Below are 15,201 nucleotides of genomic sequence, written 5' to 3' on the forward strand. Positions count from 1 at the left end.
CAAGACCTCATTGCCTGTCATTCTCTCCAAGATGTAAAGCTGGGTCATAAACCCCTCACTAAGGAATCATCTGGGGTTTAAGTGAGGGTGTTAAGGACTTGTCTGGTTCTTTGGCATGTATCAAATTATTTTATCAAAAATTGAATGTTTTCTTATAATTCTAACAGTGGCTATCCTTAAAAGTACTTCATTAATTGTGAAGCATTTTAAGAGATCCTGAGTTCATGAAAGGCACTACATAAACCAGACTTGTTCTTTCCAGGATTTCTGGAGCAGGGTAGATTGCCACAGTAAATAATATGCTGCTCCAATTGATGTCGCCCTGTTATTTTCTTAGCAGCATACACACAGTTGACTTTTTTTTTTATAGTTAAGTATTACAAATCTTTAAGCTGCAGGCACATTTGGTGTGTAACACTTCCTGTAACTCTCATTTTTCTGTCAGTCACATGTCTGGGAGTTGGTCTTAACCTAAGATATGTACACTTCGCATGATAATTAGCTTCCAAGTCCTACCACTACTGAGCAAAAGTGTTGCTCCTCCAAGCACCATCACGTCTAAATGCTACTACGGTTATTGAGCTATGTGTTACCTGTAGGCAAGTTTTCCAGTCACCACTTTGCCACTGTAGCTTTTCCTGCTGCCTCCCTAAAGTATGACATACATGTTTGAAACAAACCTCATTTTCAAGTAATCCCTTGCCCGTCACTCCACTGCTCTAGAGACCTGTTACTGCTTTTACTATTTCCTAGCTTTAAGGCCTCATTGCATTTGCCTACTATAATCAGCAAATACTGCTTCAAGCACAAAGATTACTTTCAGAACTAAACTGCTGGGGAGCAAGAAACAATCTTACTCTTGCTGCAATTTTTTTTTTAAATAAAATGTTAATAGTGCCAAGTGAGGGTGGGTCATCACGTGTAGGGGAAAGTAAGTCGCAAGAGAGGAAGGTACATTGTGTCAGAGGATCTTTTGAAGACCTAGTGAGAGCACGGAACGAGAGAAGAGAAACAACAATAAATGTGGAGGGACAAGGGCAGGTGAAGAAGGGGCGCTGTACAGGGGAAAGAGAAGGTAGTAAGATTGGAAGGACGGAAGACGACAGTACAAACATATCGGCTGGAAGATGCTAAAGTAGTGGTGAATGGGCAGCAAAAGTTTAAAAAAAAACTATTTGCTTCTGTGTGGAAAGATTATCCACATCTAGCTTTACTATTTGCTGAGTATATTTTTAGTTTTAATAGTTACATTATCTTCCAGCGCATGTTACCACGTGACTTCATTGCTTAGCTACTTGGGTGGAAAGCATTTACTAACTGATGAATTTTCAGAACACAACTCAACAGGCAATAAATCCACCTAAAATTGACCGACAGCCTTAATTCCATTTTTCCACAGGCCCAAAATAACATATTACTATCTATATTACTTGCAAATCTATGGGAGATATTTCTTGCCACTGCTGCAACTTGTAAGGTTTTTTTTTTTAAAAAGCAAAAATGCAATTAAAATAGGGAAGTGACCGATGAACTTCCTGCACACTCCCAGGCTAAAGCAGTTTTTACTGATTTTGAAATCAACCGCAGTAGTATTCGAAACAACATACATTAAATTTTTTTTTTTTAATAAAAGATTTCTGTTTTTCTGGCTTGTTGATGGATATAAGATTTTAAAAATTTAGGCACTTCTATTGAGTACAATGTCCCAAATGCTGCAGAGATCCAAAGGGAGAGTATTAGCACAGGTCGGTAAAGGTTGGTTTTAATGGAGGCTCAACAAAAATGGGTATCACAGTATTAAGGTCAGCTGGGTGAAGGCTCTGCCACCCATGGGACAGGAGAAAACATTGAAGTAGATGATTAAATTCAATTATTGAAATCCTTTAAAATAGCTACATTGAAAATCACTACGCAGTTTCAGAGCAAAGAACAGGAAAAAGGCAGCAATAACAATTTTATTTACTGGTTAGTATAAAAAGACAATGCTTATACGATTATTTTCATTTCTACAAAATGGAACAAACTACCAATTGCTTTGTAAACATACTAAACCCAAAAATCATTTGTACACGTGAAAGGCAATGTAGGAGGATAACTATAGCCTTTAACAATACTGGATTTATTGGAATTTCCCCAAAGTTTTCTGTTTCCACCCCAGCTACCAGGAGTTAGCATCAGTGGCTCCATGGAGGTTGGTACATTGTTTACCATGTTCAGTTAGGCTATGATGAGCCACATTGTCTTCAATTGATTTTCATTTATGTTCTTATGCATTTAGCTTAGATTTTTTTTTAAATGCAGGAACACTATCTTCCTGAAGTTTTGAACATCACTTAATATGCCAGAGGTTTTGTTTTAAAAAAACAATTTCAATCTTAATACAAAGGCCAGTCAACTCAACGGAACCTGCTTGACTGCTGTCTGAAAATTGGTCAGACAGCTTAGCAGTTAAATTATAATTTATTTATTTTTTTTTTAAAGTTAATACCACCGAACAAATCGTACCACTAAACTAAAAAGTACCAGAAACTTAAATCACTCTAAAGATAAAAGTAGTTGTGCAGGTACAGCAGATCTAAGAACATATGGAGGATACAGAAAACAGCTTAAGAAAGAATGCAGAAAGAACCTGCACATTCATAGTGCCTTTTCTTGACCTTTGGCTGTAATTTGCTTGAATCATGTTATGAAGGATGTTTGAAGTGTAGACACGATTGTAACAGGAATCACAGCAGCCAATTTGTGCACACCAAGGTTCCACAAATGGCAATGAAATAAATGACCAGATCATTTGTTTTGGTGTTGGCTGAGGCATGAGAACACCTCCTGCTTTCTTCAAATAGTGGCACGTAATATTTCACATCCGCAGGGCCTTGGTTTAACATCTCACCCAAAAGACAATACTTCAGACAGTACAGCACTATCAGTAGTGCATTAGTACTCCCTCAGACAGCCTATATCGTGTGCTCAAGGCTGTGCAGTTTATAACTTAGGAGACGAAGCCAAACCTGATGCCTAAAGCACATATACTATATTAGGAACATGATTGAATTATCCAATTACAGTTAACTCAACAGCCCTATTCCACCAGTGCAACACTTCCCCTTCAGATGTTTAACACTGATTTATACCATATTCCTAATGTAACTGTACAGAAGCAATATAAAAATCAAGCATAATGTATTAGCCAAAACAATTGCACATAATGTTGACAATTAACACCATATTAAGTTCTTGTTAAAGTTTGACAATGATAGTTGACAATCTTGTCTGATTGAGACAAAATTAATACACCAGTAATTATTTCCCACACATTCATTCCAGTGTATTTACTATGATCTTACTCTTTGCAATCTTCACAAAAATAATGCAGCACATCAAAGCTATTCTAAAAATCAAAATTAAAAATCCTTAATCTTATGCTTTCTACTTCTATCTATACTGGAGGCTGTCCTTGGGTAGAAAAAGATCTATTTGTCAATAGGGAAATTATAAATCATTGAGTTTTCAATTTCACTTTAAATAGTGAACAGAAGATACCTTTCCCCAAGGTAAGTGAAGTATGTTTTGCAAAGAGGTTTCCTTCAATGTTCATTTCTTTTCGCTGCAAAGAAAATTTTAACGTGTTTTTAAATAAGATATAGTTTCCAAAAACAGGTGAAATATTATCAAAAGAATTGTTTCAGAAAACAGCTGAAACTAGATCAGACACGAACAGGAGGTACACTGGACTCTGCAGATGGTCTCTTTATTCTTCAAGATGAATTTGCTCCACATAACATTTCAGCTGAATAACCTCTGATCACGTTTAGCAGCTTACAGGATACAAATGAGTCAAGATAAGCATACCAGTTCTCAACAGAATTCAATTTTAACCAAGCTATATTAAAGGCTATTTTATCAAAAGCTGCCATTTTCTTCTGGTTTTAGGAGGCTAGAGGAACCAAGCACCACTTGACATCCATTATTGACATGATTCATTACTTTATGCTTGAGGTGCACCACTTGCTCACGCAGGACACTGGCTGTTGAGGTTAATTCAAAGTTTTCTGACTTTAGGGTCTTTACTTTGTCTTCCAGTCTAGCAATCCGTTCCAGCTTCCTTCTTCGACAATTGGATGCTGCAATGCGATTTCTCAGTCTCTTCTTTTCAGCTTTGATCTGCTGCCCTCCTTGGTCTATTGGGGAAAGTGGTGGAGATTCACTCAGTGGACCTACTTCAGGTACTGTCTGGGGCTCCTCTTGATATTTTGTACACATAAGCTGAGCCAAGGCTGAGAAATGGTGCTGTGCAGGTGCTGGGCCTGCATAGGGAACATGGCCAGCGGAGTAATTTTCAGAGCCTGCGGTGGGCAGGCTTGGATTATAGTTGCTGAGGTTAGTATACACAGGGACATCTTTTGTCTGGGCCAGATGCAGATTGCCATGATAAACTGAAGTGGAGGCATGGGCCGAGCATGGGGTTCCTGGTAAGACGAGGTGCTGGTTCTGCTTGTGCAAATCCTGCAGTGCTTTAAAGACAAAAAATTAAAATCATTAAGTTGTCCATATCGTGTAACAATGCACAGAAGGAGGCCATTCAGCCCACCATGCCTATGCCAACTCTTTGGAAGATCTAGCCAAATAATTGTATGGAAAGAGCTGAGGAATGGGATTATGCAGATGTTTTCCATTTCAAGTATATATCGAATTCCCTTATGTTTTGTTTCCCCCATTTTTATTTCCTTTCAGAGGGCAGGGAATATTATGCATGCAGGCCTCTGAAATAAATGGAAAACGTTTAGCTTTCATCCCCATATCCAACTCCACTCCATCCCCAAACCATAATGGTCACAGAACCTCAGTGCTAAAGGATGGAGCCCCTCAAGCTGACAGGCATCTGGATCAATGGTACTATAATCTGCTAACAGGAACAGCCCCATTCTCTGAACATTCCCTGAATGGAACACATATCAGAGTAAGCTATCCAGCATTCCAAATTAAACTACATAATCTCACAATTAAGGCTTGTATTTGCCAATGGGAGGCTATCCGACTCAAATTCATAACTTGAAGTGTGCACTTACGGAGGGATTTACACTAACACTCTCTATAATAACCTTTCTTCCATACCCAAGTTAGAATGCTTCCTCCAATGAAAACCGCTGGTTATCACATAATTGCTTCACAATAATTGTGCAAATGTAGGGTTAGCCTTCAATGTTCCTCTGGGCAATAGGCTGTTACTTCAATTCCTGCTTTCTCTCTCCCTCTACCTTTCCTTCATTATAATTGCACTGCTAGTCCAGTTTTTGCTCTCACTGGAAACAAGCTTCAACTGTGGCTGTGTTTAACAAATTAGGCCATTGTCTTAATTCCCATCAATTCTCTGGGGAACTGTCAATTATATAACCTACCTTTAAGGGTCTTCAGTCTTCAAATGGATACCTTGTCCACATGACATTAAAATAAACTTCCAAGTGACAAAAACAGAGACTCTGACCTTTTCAACAAGTTTTTTGATAGAACTTGCCCATGAGACACCCTCCTCAATGTTATCTATGCCCAAAAATCTGTATTTTCCCTGCAGCAAAGTTTTGGATGCACTGCCCATATTATAGTAATAACCACAGCATTTTACACATTTTCTTGCAAGACTGGTTGATTTTATTTTCCCCTACACAGTACGCCAATTACTTTTACTTTCACTAACGTTTAAACTACATGGAAGTATTAACAATCACCTCATCCACCCCCACATTTACTGCAGTACATTTAATCCAGGAGTGCTGGTGACAATGACCACTGGAAAGGAGCCACAAAATGTGAACAAGTCAAAACAGTCATTAAGCTAACAGTTGTTTGTTAATCTCTTTAGCTTATTAACCTTCCCAATGAAGATCTGATTAATCAGTTTTTAAAAATTAAATAAAGGGCAAAAACTAGTATTCAGGATACTGCAAAGGTTTCGAAAGCATCATATATTGGAGAGAACGTGAGCTAAATCACAAAATAGTGGTTCAATGATACCATGCTTAGGTCTAAAAAGCTAAGTTATGAAGATGACCAGAGTAGATAGTACATGAGTCTAGCAATATGATACCAACACATCTTTTATGTACTCTTCACTGATTTTCAGAGAGCACTTTAGGGCAAGACTTTCTCTTTTCTTTTGGGCCTCCTTATCTCGAGAGACAATGGATACGTGCCTGGGGGTGGTCAGTGGTTTGTGAAGCAGTGTCTGGAGTGGCTATAAAGGCCAATTCTGGAGTGACAGGCTCTTCCACAGGTGCTGCAGAGAAATTTGTTTGTCGGGGCTGTTGCACAGTTGGCTCTCCCCTTGCGCTCTCTTTTTTCCTGCCAACTATTAAGTCTCTTCGACTCGCCACAATTTAGCCCTGTCTCTATGGCTGCCCGCCAGCTCTGGCGAATGCTGGCAACTGACTCCCACGACTTGTGATCAATGTCACACGATTTCATGTCGCGTTTGCAGACGTCTTTATAGCGGAGACATGGACGGCCGGTGGGTCTGATACCAGTGGCGAGCTCGCTGTACAATGTGTCTTTGGGGATCCTGCCATCTTCCATGCGGCTCACATGGCCAAGCCATCTCAAGCACCGCTGACTCAGTAGTGTGTATAAGCTGGGGGTGTTGGCCGCTTCAAGGACTTCTGTGTTGGAGATATAGTCCTGCCACCTGATGCCAAGTATTCTCCGAAGGCAGCGAAGATGGAATGAATTGAGACGTCGCTCTTGGCTGGCATATGTTGTCCAGGCCTCGCTGCCATAGAGCAAGGTACTGAGGACACAGGCCTGATATGGAACACAAAAGTCACGAGTGTGTCAGTGCGCCATTTTCCCACACTCTCTTGGCCAGTCTGGACATAGCAGTGGAAGCCTTACCCATGCGCTTGTTGATTTCTGCATCTAGAGACAGGTTACTGGTGATAGTTGAGCCTAGGTAGGTGAACTCTTGAACCACTTCCAGAGCGTGGTCGCCAATATTGATGGATGGAGCATTTCTGACGTCCTGCCCCATGATGTTCGTTTTCTTGAGGCTGATGGTTAGGCCAAATTCATTGCAGGCAGACGCAAACCTGTCGATGAGACTCTGCAGGCATTCTTCAGCGTGAGATGTTAAAGCAGCATCGTCAGCAAAGAGGAGTTCTCTGATGAGGACTTTCCGTACTTTGGACTTCGCTCTTAGACGGGCAAGGTTGAACAACCTGCCCCCTGATCTTGTGTGGAGGAAAATTCCTTCTTCAGAGGATTTGAACGCATGTGAAAGCAGCAGGGAGAAGAAAATCCCAAAAAGTGTGGGTGCGAGAACACAGCCCTGTTTCACACCACTCAGGATAGGAAAGGGCTCTGATGAGGAGCCACCATGTTGAATTGTGCCTTTCATATTGTCATGGAATGAGGTGATGATACTTAGTAGCTTTGGTGGACATCCGATCTTTTCTAGTAGTCTGAAGAGACCACGTCTGCTGACGAGGTCAAACGCTTTGGTGAGATCAATGAAAGCAATGTAGAGGGGCATCTGCTGTTCACGGCATTTCTCCTGTATCTGACAAAGGGAGAACAGCATGTCAATGGTCGATCTCTCTGCACGAAAGCCACACTGTGCCTCAGGGTAGACGCGCTCGGCCAGCTTCTGGAGCCTGTTCAGAGCGACTCGAGCAAAGACTTTCCCCACTATGCTGAGCAGGGAGATTCCACGGTAGTTGTTGCAGTCACCGCGATCACCTTTGTTTTTATAGAGGGTGATGATATTGGCATCGCGCATGTCCTGGGGTACTGCTCCCTCGTCCCAGCACAGGCATAGCAGTTCATGTAGTGCTGAGAGTATAGCAGGCTTGGCACTCTTGATTATTTCAGGGGTAATGCTGTCCTTCCCAGGGGCTTTTCCACTGGCTAGAGAATCAATGGCATCACTGAGTCCCGATTTGGTTGGCTGTATGTCCAGCTCATCCATGACTGGTAGAGGCTGGGCTGCATTGAGGGCAGTCTCAGTGACAGCATTCTCCCTGGAGTACAGTTCTAGGTAGTGCTCAACCCAGCGGTCCATCTGTTTGCGTTGGTCAGTGATTATGTCCCCCGATTTAGATTTGAGGGGGGCGATCTTCTTGATGGTTGGCCCAAGAGCTCTCTTCATGCCATCATACATTCCTCTGATGTTTCCGGTGTCTGAGGCCAGCTGAATATGACTGCATAGGTGTTGCCAGTAGTCGTTTGTGCAACGCCTAGCTGTTCTTTGTGCAGTACTTCTGGCTGCTTTAAGTGCTGCGGATGTTAAATCGCTGGGGGCTTTCTTGTAGTTCAACAGTGCAATGCGCTTAGCGGCTATGACAGATTCCAGCTCTTCATTATGAGGTTGAAACCAGTCTGCATTTCTCTTCGCACTTTTGCCAAAGCTGACTCATAGATGGCGTCTCTGATGTGGGCCCACTTGGTCTCAGCATCCCCTGTGGGAGTGTTTTGAAGGGCTGTTACAAGTGAATTTAGAAATTTTTGTAACAGCTGTGGGTGAGAAATTCTGCTCGTGTTGATGCGCGGGTGGCCCTTCTGCTTGGAATGATGCAACTTCTTTGGTCTGAGTCTAACCTTGCTGCACACCAGGGAGTGGTCGGTGTCTCAGTCCGCACTGTGGAAGCTGCGTGTGATTTGAACACTGTTTAAGGTGGCTCACCTTGTGACAATGAGGTCTAGCTGGTGCCAACGACGCGATCTTGGGTGCCTCCATGAAACCTGGTGGCAGGGTTTAGTGTGAAAGAACGAGTTGGTGATGCAGAGGTTATGATAGGTACACAACTCAAGCAGTCTCTGCCCGTTCTCATTCATCCTTCCAACGCCATAGCGCCCAAGGCAGGAGGGCCATGAGTCATGGTCGGCCCCAACCCTGGCATTAAAGTCCCCCAGCAGGAATAGGTGTTCGGTGTTGGGGATGCTGCTAATGATGTTATGGAGTTGTTCATAGAACAGGTGGGGAGCAGAGTGTTGGAGCATGGATGCTGAGTAGGTGTACTGGACCAGAGGTGGTGAGCAGTCGGATGGACAGTATGCGTTCCGAGCCATTTGAGGGAGGCTCTATCATGCTGAGCAAGGAGTTTCTGATGGCGAAGCCCACTCCATGCTGTCTTGGTTCTTCAGGATCCCTGCCCTGCCAGAAGAAGGTGTAGTCTTGCTCTGCTAGAGAGCCACTCGCGGGGAGGCGAGTCTCCTGAAGTGCTGCAATGTCCACATTGAATTTACTGAGCTCGTTGTTAATGATGGCGGTCTTCCGAGAATCGTTGATTTGTGTAAGGTCTTCCGACAGGCCAGGACACCTGGCCTAGGGCAAGACTTTATAACCCATAAATTGTCTTTGAAATGTTGATATATTTGGGAGATCACATGTTTTGTACAGACATGTGAAAGTCACACAACTATACTTTCCAAACCTATGACTAGTTCTGGGCTACCTCCAAGGGCATTTACAACCAGGAAAGACAAGACCTATGTAACTTTAATGATGCACTGTTTATGACTGGGGAAAGAGAAGCCAAATGCAACTAGTATGTTTTCTCTGGAACTACTATGGTTCTATGTAATTTGTTAAGTACTACAACACAATGGTGTAAATGCTTTAAAAAAAAACATGAATTAATTATTTGAATATCTGGAAATTGTGTCTACAATAATCAAATGTCCACAAAATAAAACTGACCAAAACAAGTCATATTTTGATTTTTTTTTTTAAAGATTGTTAGCTTAGAAACATAGAACAGGAGTACACCATTCAGCCCCTCATGACTGGTCGCTCATTCAATGGTTGATCTGTATTTTAATGCCATTTACCCATCTTGTTTCCATATCTCTCATTATCAAAAAGCTATTTTCAAATTTTAATTGACCTAAAGGCATTAAACTACTGTGATTATAATAAATTGTACCTGCTTAATGACTAGATATTGGTTCTGTTTGCTCATTGACAACTGACAAGGAGTTAAATATTCTGACCAGTATATGAAGCCCAAGATCCCATATGCTTTGCTAACTACTCTCTCTCTATGCCCCATCACCTTCAAAGATCTATGCACATGAATCCCCAGGTCCCCTGTTCCTGCACACTCTCTAGAATTGTGCCATTAAGTATATATTGCCTCTTCCTATCCCTCTTGCCAAACTACATCATCTCACACTTCACTGTATTAAATTCCATCTGTCTGCCCATTCTGCTAGCCTGTGACTGGAGGATTAGTGTTCCCCAAGGGTCAGTGCTAGAGCCACTACTTGGATCTTGGAACACAGTAGAATTTTCAAAATTTGCCGATGATACCAAACTCAGAGGAGTGGCAAACAGTGAGGATGATACGAACCACCTGCGGCACAGTGGCGCAGTGGTTAGCACCACAGCCTCACAGCTCCAGCGACCCAGGTTCAATTCTGGGTACTGCCTGTGTGGAGTTTGCAAGTTCTCCCTGTGTTTGCGTGTGTTTCCTCCGGGTGCTCCGGTTTCCTCCCACATGCCAAAGACTTGCAGGTTGATAGGTAAATTGGCCATTATAAATTGCCCCTAGTATAGGTAGGTGGTAGGGAAATATAGGGACAGGTGGGGATGTGGTAGGAATATGGGATTAGTGTAGCATTAGTATAAATGGGTGGTTGATGGTCGGCACAGACTCGGTGGGCCGAAGGGCCTGTTTCAGTGCTGTATCTCTAAACTAAACTAAACAGGACATAGATAGGCTAGCAGAACGGGCAGACACGTGACAGATTAATTTAATACAGACAAGTGTGAGGTAATGCGTTTTGGCAGAAAGGATAGGGTGAGACAATACATACTTAATGGCACAGTTCTAAAGAGTGTGCAAGAACAGAGGGATCTGGGGGTGCATGTGCATCGATCTTTGAAGGTGACAGGTCATATTGAGAGAGTGGTTAGTAAAGCATATGGGATCTTGGGTTTAATAAATAGAGGCATAGAATACAAAAACAGGGAGGTTATGCTGAACATTTATAAAGCTCTGGCTAGAGTATTGCGTCTAGTTCTGGTCACCACATTTTAGGAAGGATGGGAGGGACCTTGAAAGGGTGCAGAGGAGATTTACCAGAATGGTTCCAGAGATGAGGGATCTTAGTTACAAGATTGGGATGAAAAAACTGGGGTTGTTCTCCCTGGAGCAAAGGAGATTGAGGGGAGGTTTGATAGAGGCGTTCAAGATTATGATAGGCTTAGATAAGTTAGACAAGGAAAAGCTTTTCCAATTAACTGATTGTACAAGGTCTAGAGGACACAGGTTGAAGATTTTCAGCAAGAGATGCAGAGGGATTGTGAGAAAGAACTTTTTTTTAAAAAATGCAGCGAGTAGGAATGACCTGGAACTCTCTGCCCACAAGGGTGGAGGAAGCAGAGATATCAATGATTTCAAAAAGGAAATTGGATAGGAACGTGAAAGGAATAAACTTGCAGGGCTACAGGGATTGAGCAGGGGAATGGGACTGACTGGATGGCTCCGCAGAGAGCTGCATGGACTTGATGGGCCGAATGGCCTCCTATGGAGTAAATGACTGACTATTCCAATATCCAAGTTATTTATACACATCAAAAAAGCAGTGGTCTTAGTACTACCCCTTGAGGTCTACCATCCTCCTGTCTGAAAAAAGAAACCATACTCGTTTTCTGTCCTTACCCCAATTTTTTTTTATCCAAACTAACACCGACCCTCCCTATTCCATGAGCCTCAATTTTGTTAACTAGCCTTTTAGGTGGTACTTTGTCAAACACTTTCTTAAAATCCAAATAGACAACTTCCACTGCATTCCCTTGCCCCTTGATACTCAAAGCATTAACAAACCTAGACTATGGAACCTGTCCTCATACGTTAATCCTTTTTGTCCCAATATCATTCTGGTGAATCTGGATTACAACCACACCAACATATCCTTCCCAGAAGTGAACACAGTACACTAGATGGGATCTAACTGGGGCTTTATGCAACTGCAGTATAACTTCCATCCTTTTGTACTCTAGATTATAAGATAAAGACCAACATTCCATTAGCTTTTTTCATTTTTTTCTACCTGTCCACTATTTTAAGCTTCTGTACATGGACCCTCAAGTCTCCCTGCCCTCCAGAGTTCCTAGTTTTTAAACCATGTAGAAAATATTCAAATCCATCCTTCTTCAGTCTCCTCACTGAACCAGTTTCTTAACTTATCCTTTTGCAACATTCTGCTCCTATCTTTGCTTGGCTACAGCACCCTTACAATTCCCTAATAAGATACAATATTTCTATAAGCACTTACAGTAGGAGTGAGAGTTTTCAATCTGGTCTCTGCTTCCTAGCAAGAATCCTCGACCTGCAAATTGTAATGCAAAGACTAGATTTTAAAAATCCAAAATACCTTTCAGTTACCTCAAATATTTGCAGTTAATCAAGAAAAATACAATAGAAATCAAATGCAAACTGTTATAAAAATACTTTTACGATAAAACGTGCACTCAGGACTGTCAATATTTTAAACAATTTGCTCATATAGCACCATAAATCCTGGGAAATAGCCCCAAAGTGCTCCATGAAGGACTCGGCCGAAGAGGTGGAGTTGGCACCAAGCTATGAGTTAAGCTGTGGCGACTGCAAGCAGAAGTAAAGAGCTAGGTTTTAAGGAAGCGTGGGAAAAATATTCGCAGTTAGTTCAAGTTCTAGACTGCAAGTGTCGCCTTAAATATCCTGTAATCTGTACCACTTCGGATTCCTTTCAAACCTACCTAAAGCCCAAGAATGGTAGACACGTAGTGTCCATGTGCAGTGGAAGTAGACACTCAAACATAATATTTTCTTAAAACACAAGTCTGTCAGTTTTCCTGTAGGAACCGGGGGGGGGGGGGGGGAAGAGACAAAGACACAAAGACAGATATCAATGTAAACCTGTTCAGACTGCGACTGGAAGTTAAAGAGCTGACATGTGAGTGAGTGAGTTATCCAGTCTCTCGCTGTACAGCCCTAGGCCCTATTCCTGGACTCCCCCCACCCCCTCCCAGTGCTTCTCGCCACCGGCCTGTACGACATCCCAGGCCCAGAACCGACAGGCAGCGCACTCGAGGCCCTGCGCTCTGAAAGCCTCCCGATCGCCGCCTCTCACCTTTTACAAAGGGGTGTACCAGGCCCTCGAACTCCCGCCTAACGCCAGGCCCGTCCGCCTGGGCGACCAGTTTGTCAAGTTCGGACGACTGCAGCGTGTGCTCGGAGCCGCCTCTCGGGCTGTCTCCCATTTGCTGCCGCTCAGCCGCGCTTTTCTTCTCCATCATCGGAGCAGTGTCGAGGTAGCCGCGGCCGCCGACACTCTGCCTCATCCTGGTAAAAAGGCGTTCCCATGCGGCTGTTCCGGGAAGGGGAGAGAGAGAGACCCGGCGGGCGTGTTGACCCTAGCAGAAGCCGACCATGAAATTAGAACGTGGCGCCAGCCGGCCCGGTGACGCACATCCTCGCGCTCATTACGCACGTTCCCAAAATAGCGCTGACGTCACCACGCGCGCAGGCGTAACTACGTGCAATCACGACGTCACTACGTGCATCCCGACGTCAGAGCCTCCCCTCTGTGCTCCAACGCGGAGCAGCCCGCCCACCATTAGAGATTTGTCATTCGGCGCGGAGCAGCCTGCAAGAATCTGTGGAGAACCTTTGGGGCTTTATGTACCAAATAATTGACATGAAATGTAGAGTGTAAATATAATCTGTCATTGTAAATGTACTGAAGCACCTCAGAGAAGCATATACTGTACTAACAGAACTTAAAATATATTTGTCCTTTATGTAATGTCAAATTTCAACTATTATGCATTGTAATTCTGCAAAATGTTATGAATAAAATTCTTTTTAAAAATTATTCATTGGCTGCTGGTAATTTTTGCAGCCTGGATGTGTCTATGTTTATAGGAGTGTGAGGGATAGTAGTTTGTTTGCTTGGAGAGGAGAAATACTCTCTAGAAACATACAAAATTTACCAGGGAAGGAGGCCATTTAGCCCGTCATGTCTGCGCCAGCCAAAAAAGAGTTATCAAGTCTAATCCCACCTTCCAGTTCTTGCTCTGTAAGGATATCTGATTTTTGTTTTTAATGTACTGAAGATTTCGACCTCCACCAGCCTTTCAGGCAGAGTTCCAGACCCTCACCAGCCCCTGGGTGAAATAAAATTCTCCTCAACTCTCCCTAAACCTTCTACCAATTATTTGACTATTCCAACACACTCCTGGCTGGTCTCGCACATTCTACTCTCCATAAACCTGAGGTCATCCAAAACTCTGCTGCCCGTGTCTTAACTTCCACCGAGTCCCGTTCCCCTATCACCCCTGTGCTCGCTGACCTACATTGCCCCCCAGACAAGCAATGTCTTGATTTTAAATTCTCATCCTTGTTTTCAAATCTCTCCATGGCTTTGCCACCCCTCGCCCCCATCTCTAATCTCCAGCCCCACAACCCTCCAAGATAATCTGCACCCTTCTAATTGTGGCCATTTGAGCATCCCAGACTTTAATTGCTCCAGCATTGTTGGCCGCGCTATCAGTTGCCTAGGCCCCAAGCTCTGAATACCTCCTACACTGCTCTGCCGCTACCTCGTTTTCCTCCTTTAATACACTCCTTAAAACCTACCTATTTGTCCAAGCTTATGGTCATCTGACCTAATATCTCCTTTTGTGGCTCTGTCATACCTTTTTATAACACTCCTGTGAAGCGCCTTAGGATGTTTTATTATATTAAAGGCACTATATAAATAAGTTGGTGTTGTTATGCCCCTGGTTATTGACCTCTGCTAAGGGAAAAAGGTCTTTCCTATCTACTATATCTAGGCGCCTCAATTTATACATTTCAATTAAATCTCCCCTCAGCCTCCTCTGTTCCAAAGAAAACAACCTTAGTCTATCCAGTCTCCATTCCTGGCAACATCCTTGTAGATCTCTCTCGTGTGATCACATCCTTCCCGTAATGTGACCAGAACTCTATGCAGTACTCTGGCTACGGCCTAAATAGTGTTTTATAAGGTTCCAGCATAACATCCCTGTTCTTACATTCTATGCTTTGGCTAATAAAAGGAAGTATCCCATATGCCTTCTTAACCACTTTACCCATCAATCCTGCTACCTTCAAAGATCGGTGCACATGGACTCAAAGGCCCCTCTGTTCCTCTACACTTTTCAATATCCAACCATTTTCTGTGTATCCCTTCACCTTGTTTTCCTTC

The 15,201-nt window shown here is 43.0% G+C and overlaps 1 pseudogene; it reads right to left on the reverse strand.

Annotated features, from left to right (window-relative positions):
• Positions 1–1,928: 1,928 nt before the first annotated feature.
• On the reverse strand, positions 1,929–13,430 carry LOC137376302 (transcription factor Jun-like; annotated as a pseudogene).
• Positions 13,431–15,201: the final 1,771 nt, after the last annotated feature.

Source organism: Heterodontus francisci, chromosome 1 (assembly GCF_036365525.1).
Source record: "Heterodontus francisci isolate sHetFra1 chromosome 1, sHetFra1.hap1, whole genome shotgun sequence".
Taxonomy (NCBI): domain Eukaryota; kingdom Metazoa; phylum Chordata; class Chondrichthyes; order Heterodontiformes; family Heterodontidae; genus Heterodontus; species Heterodontus francisci.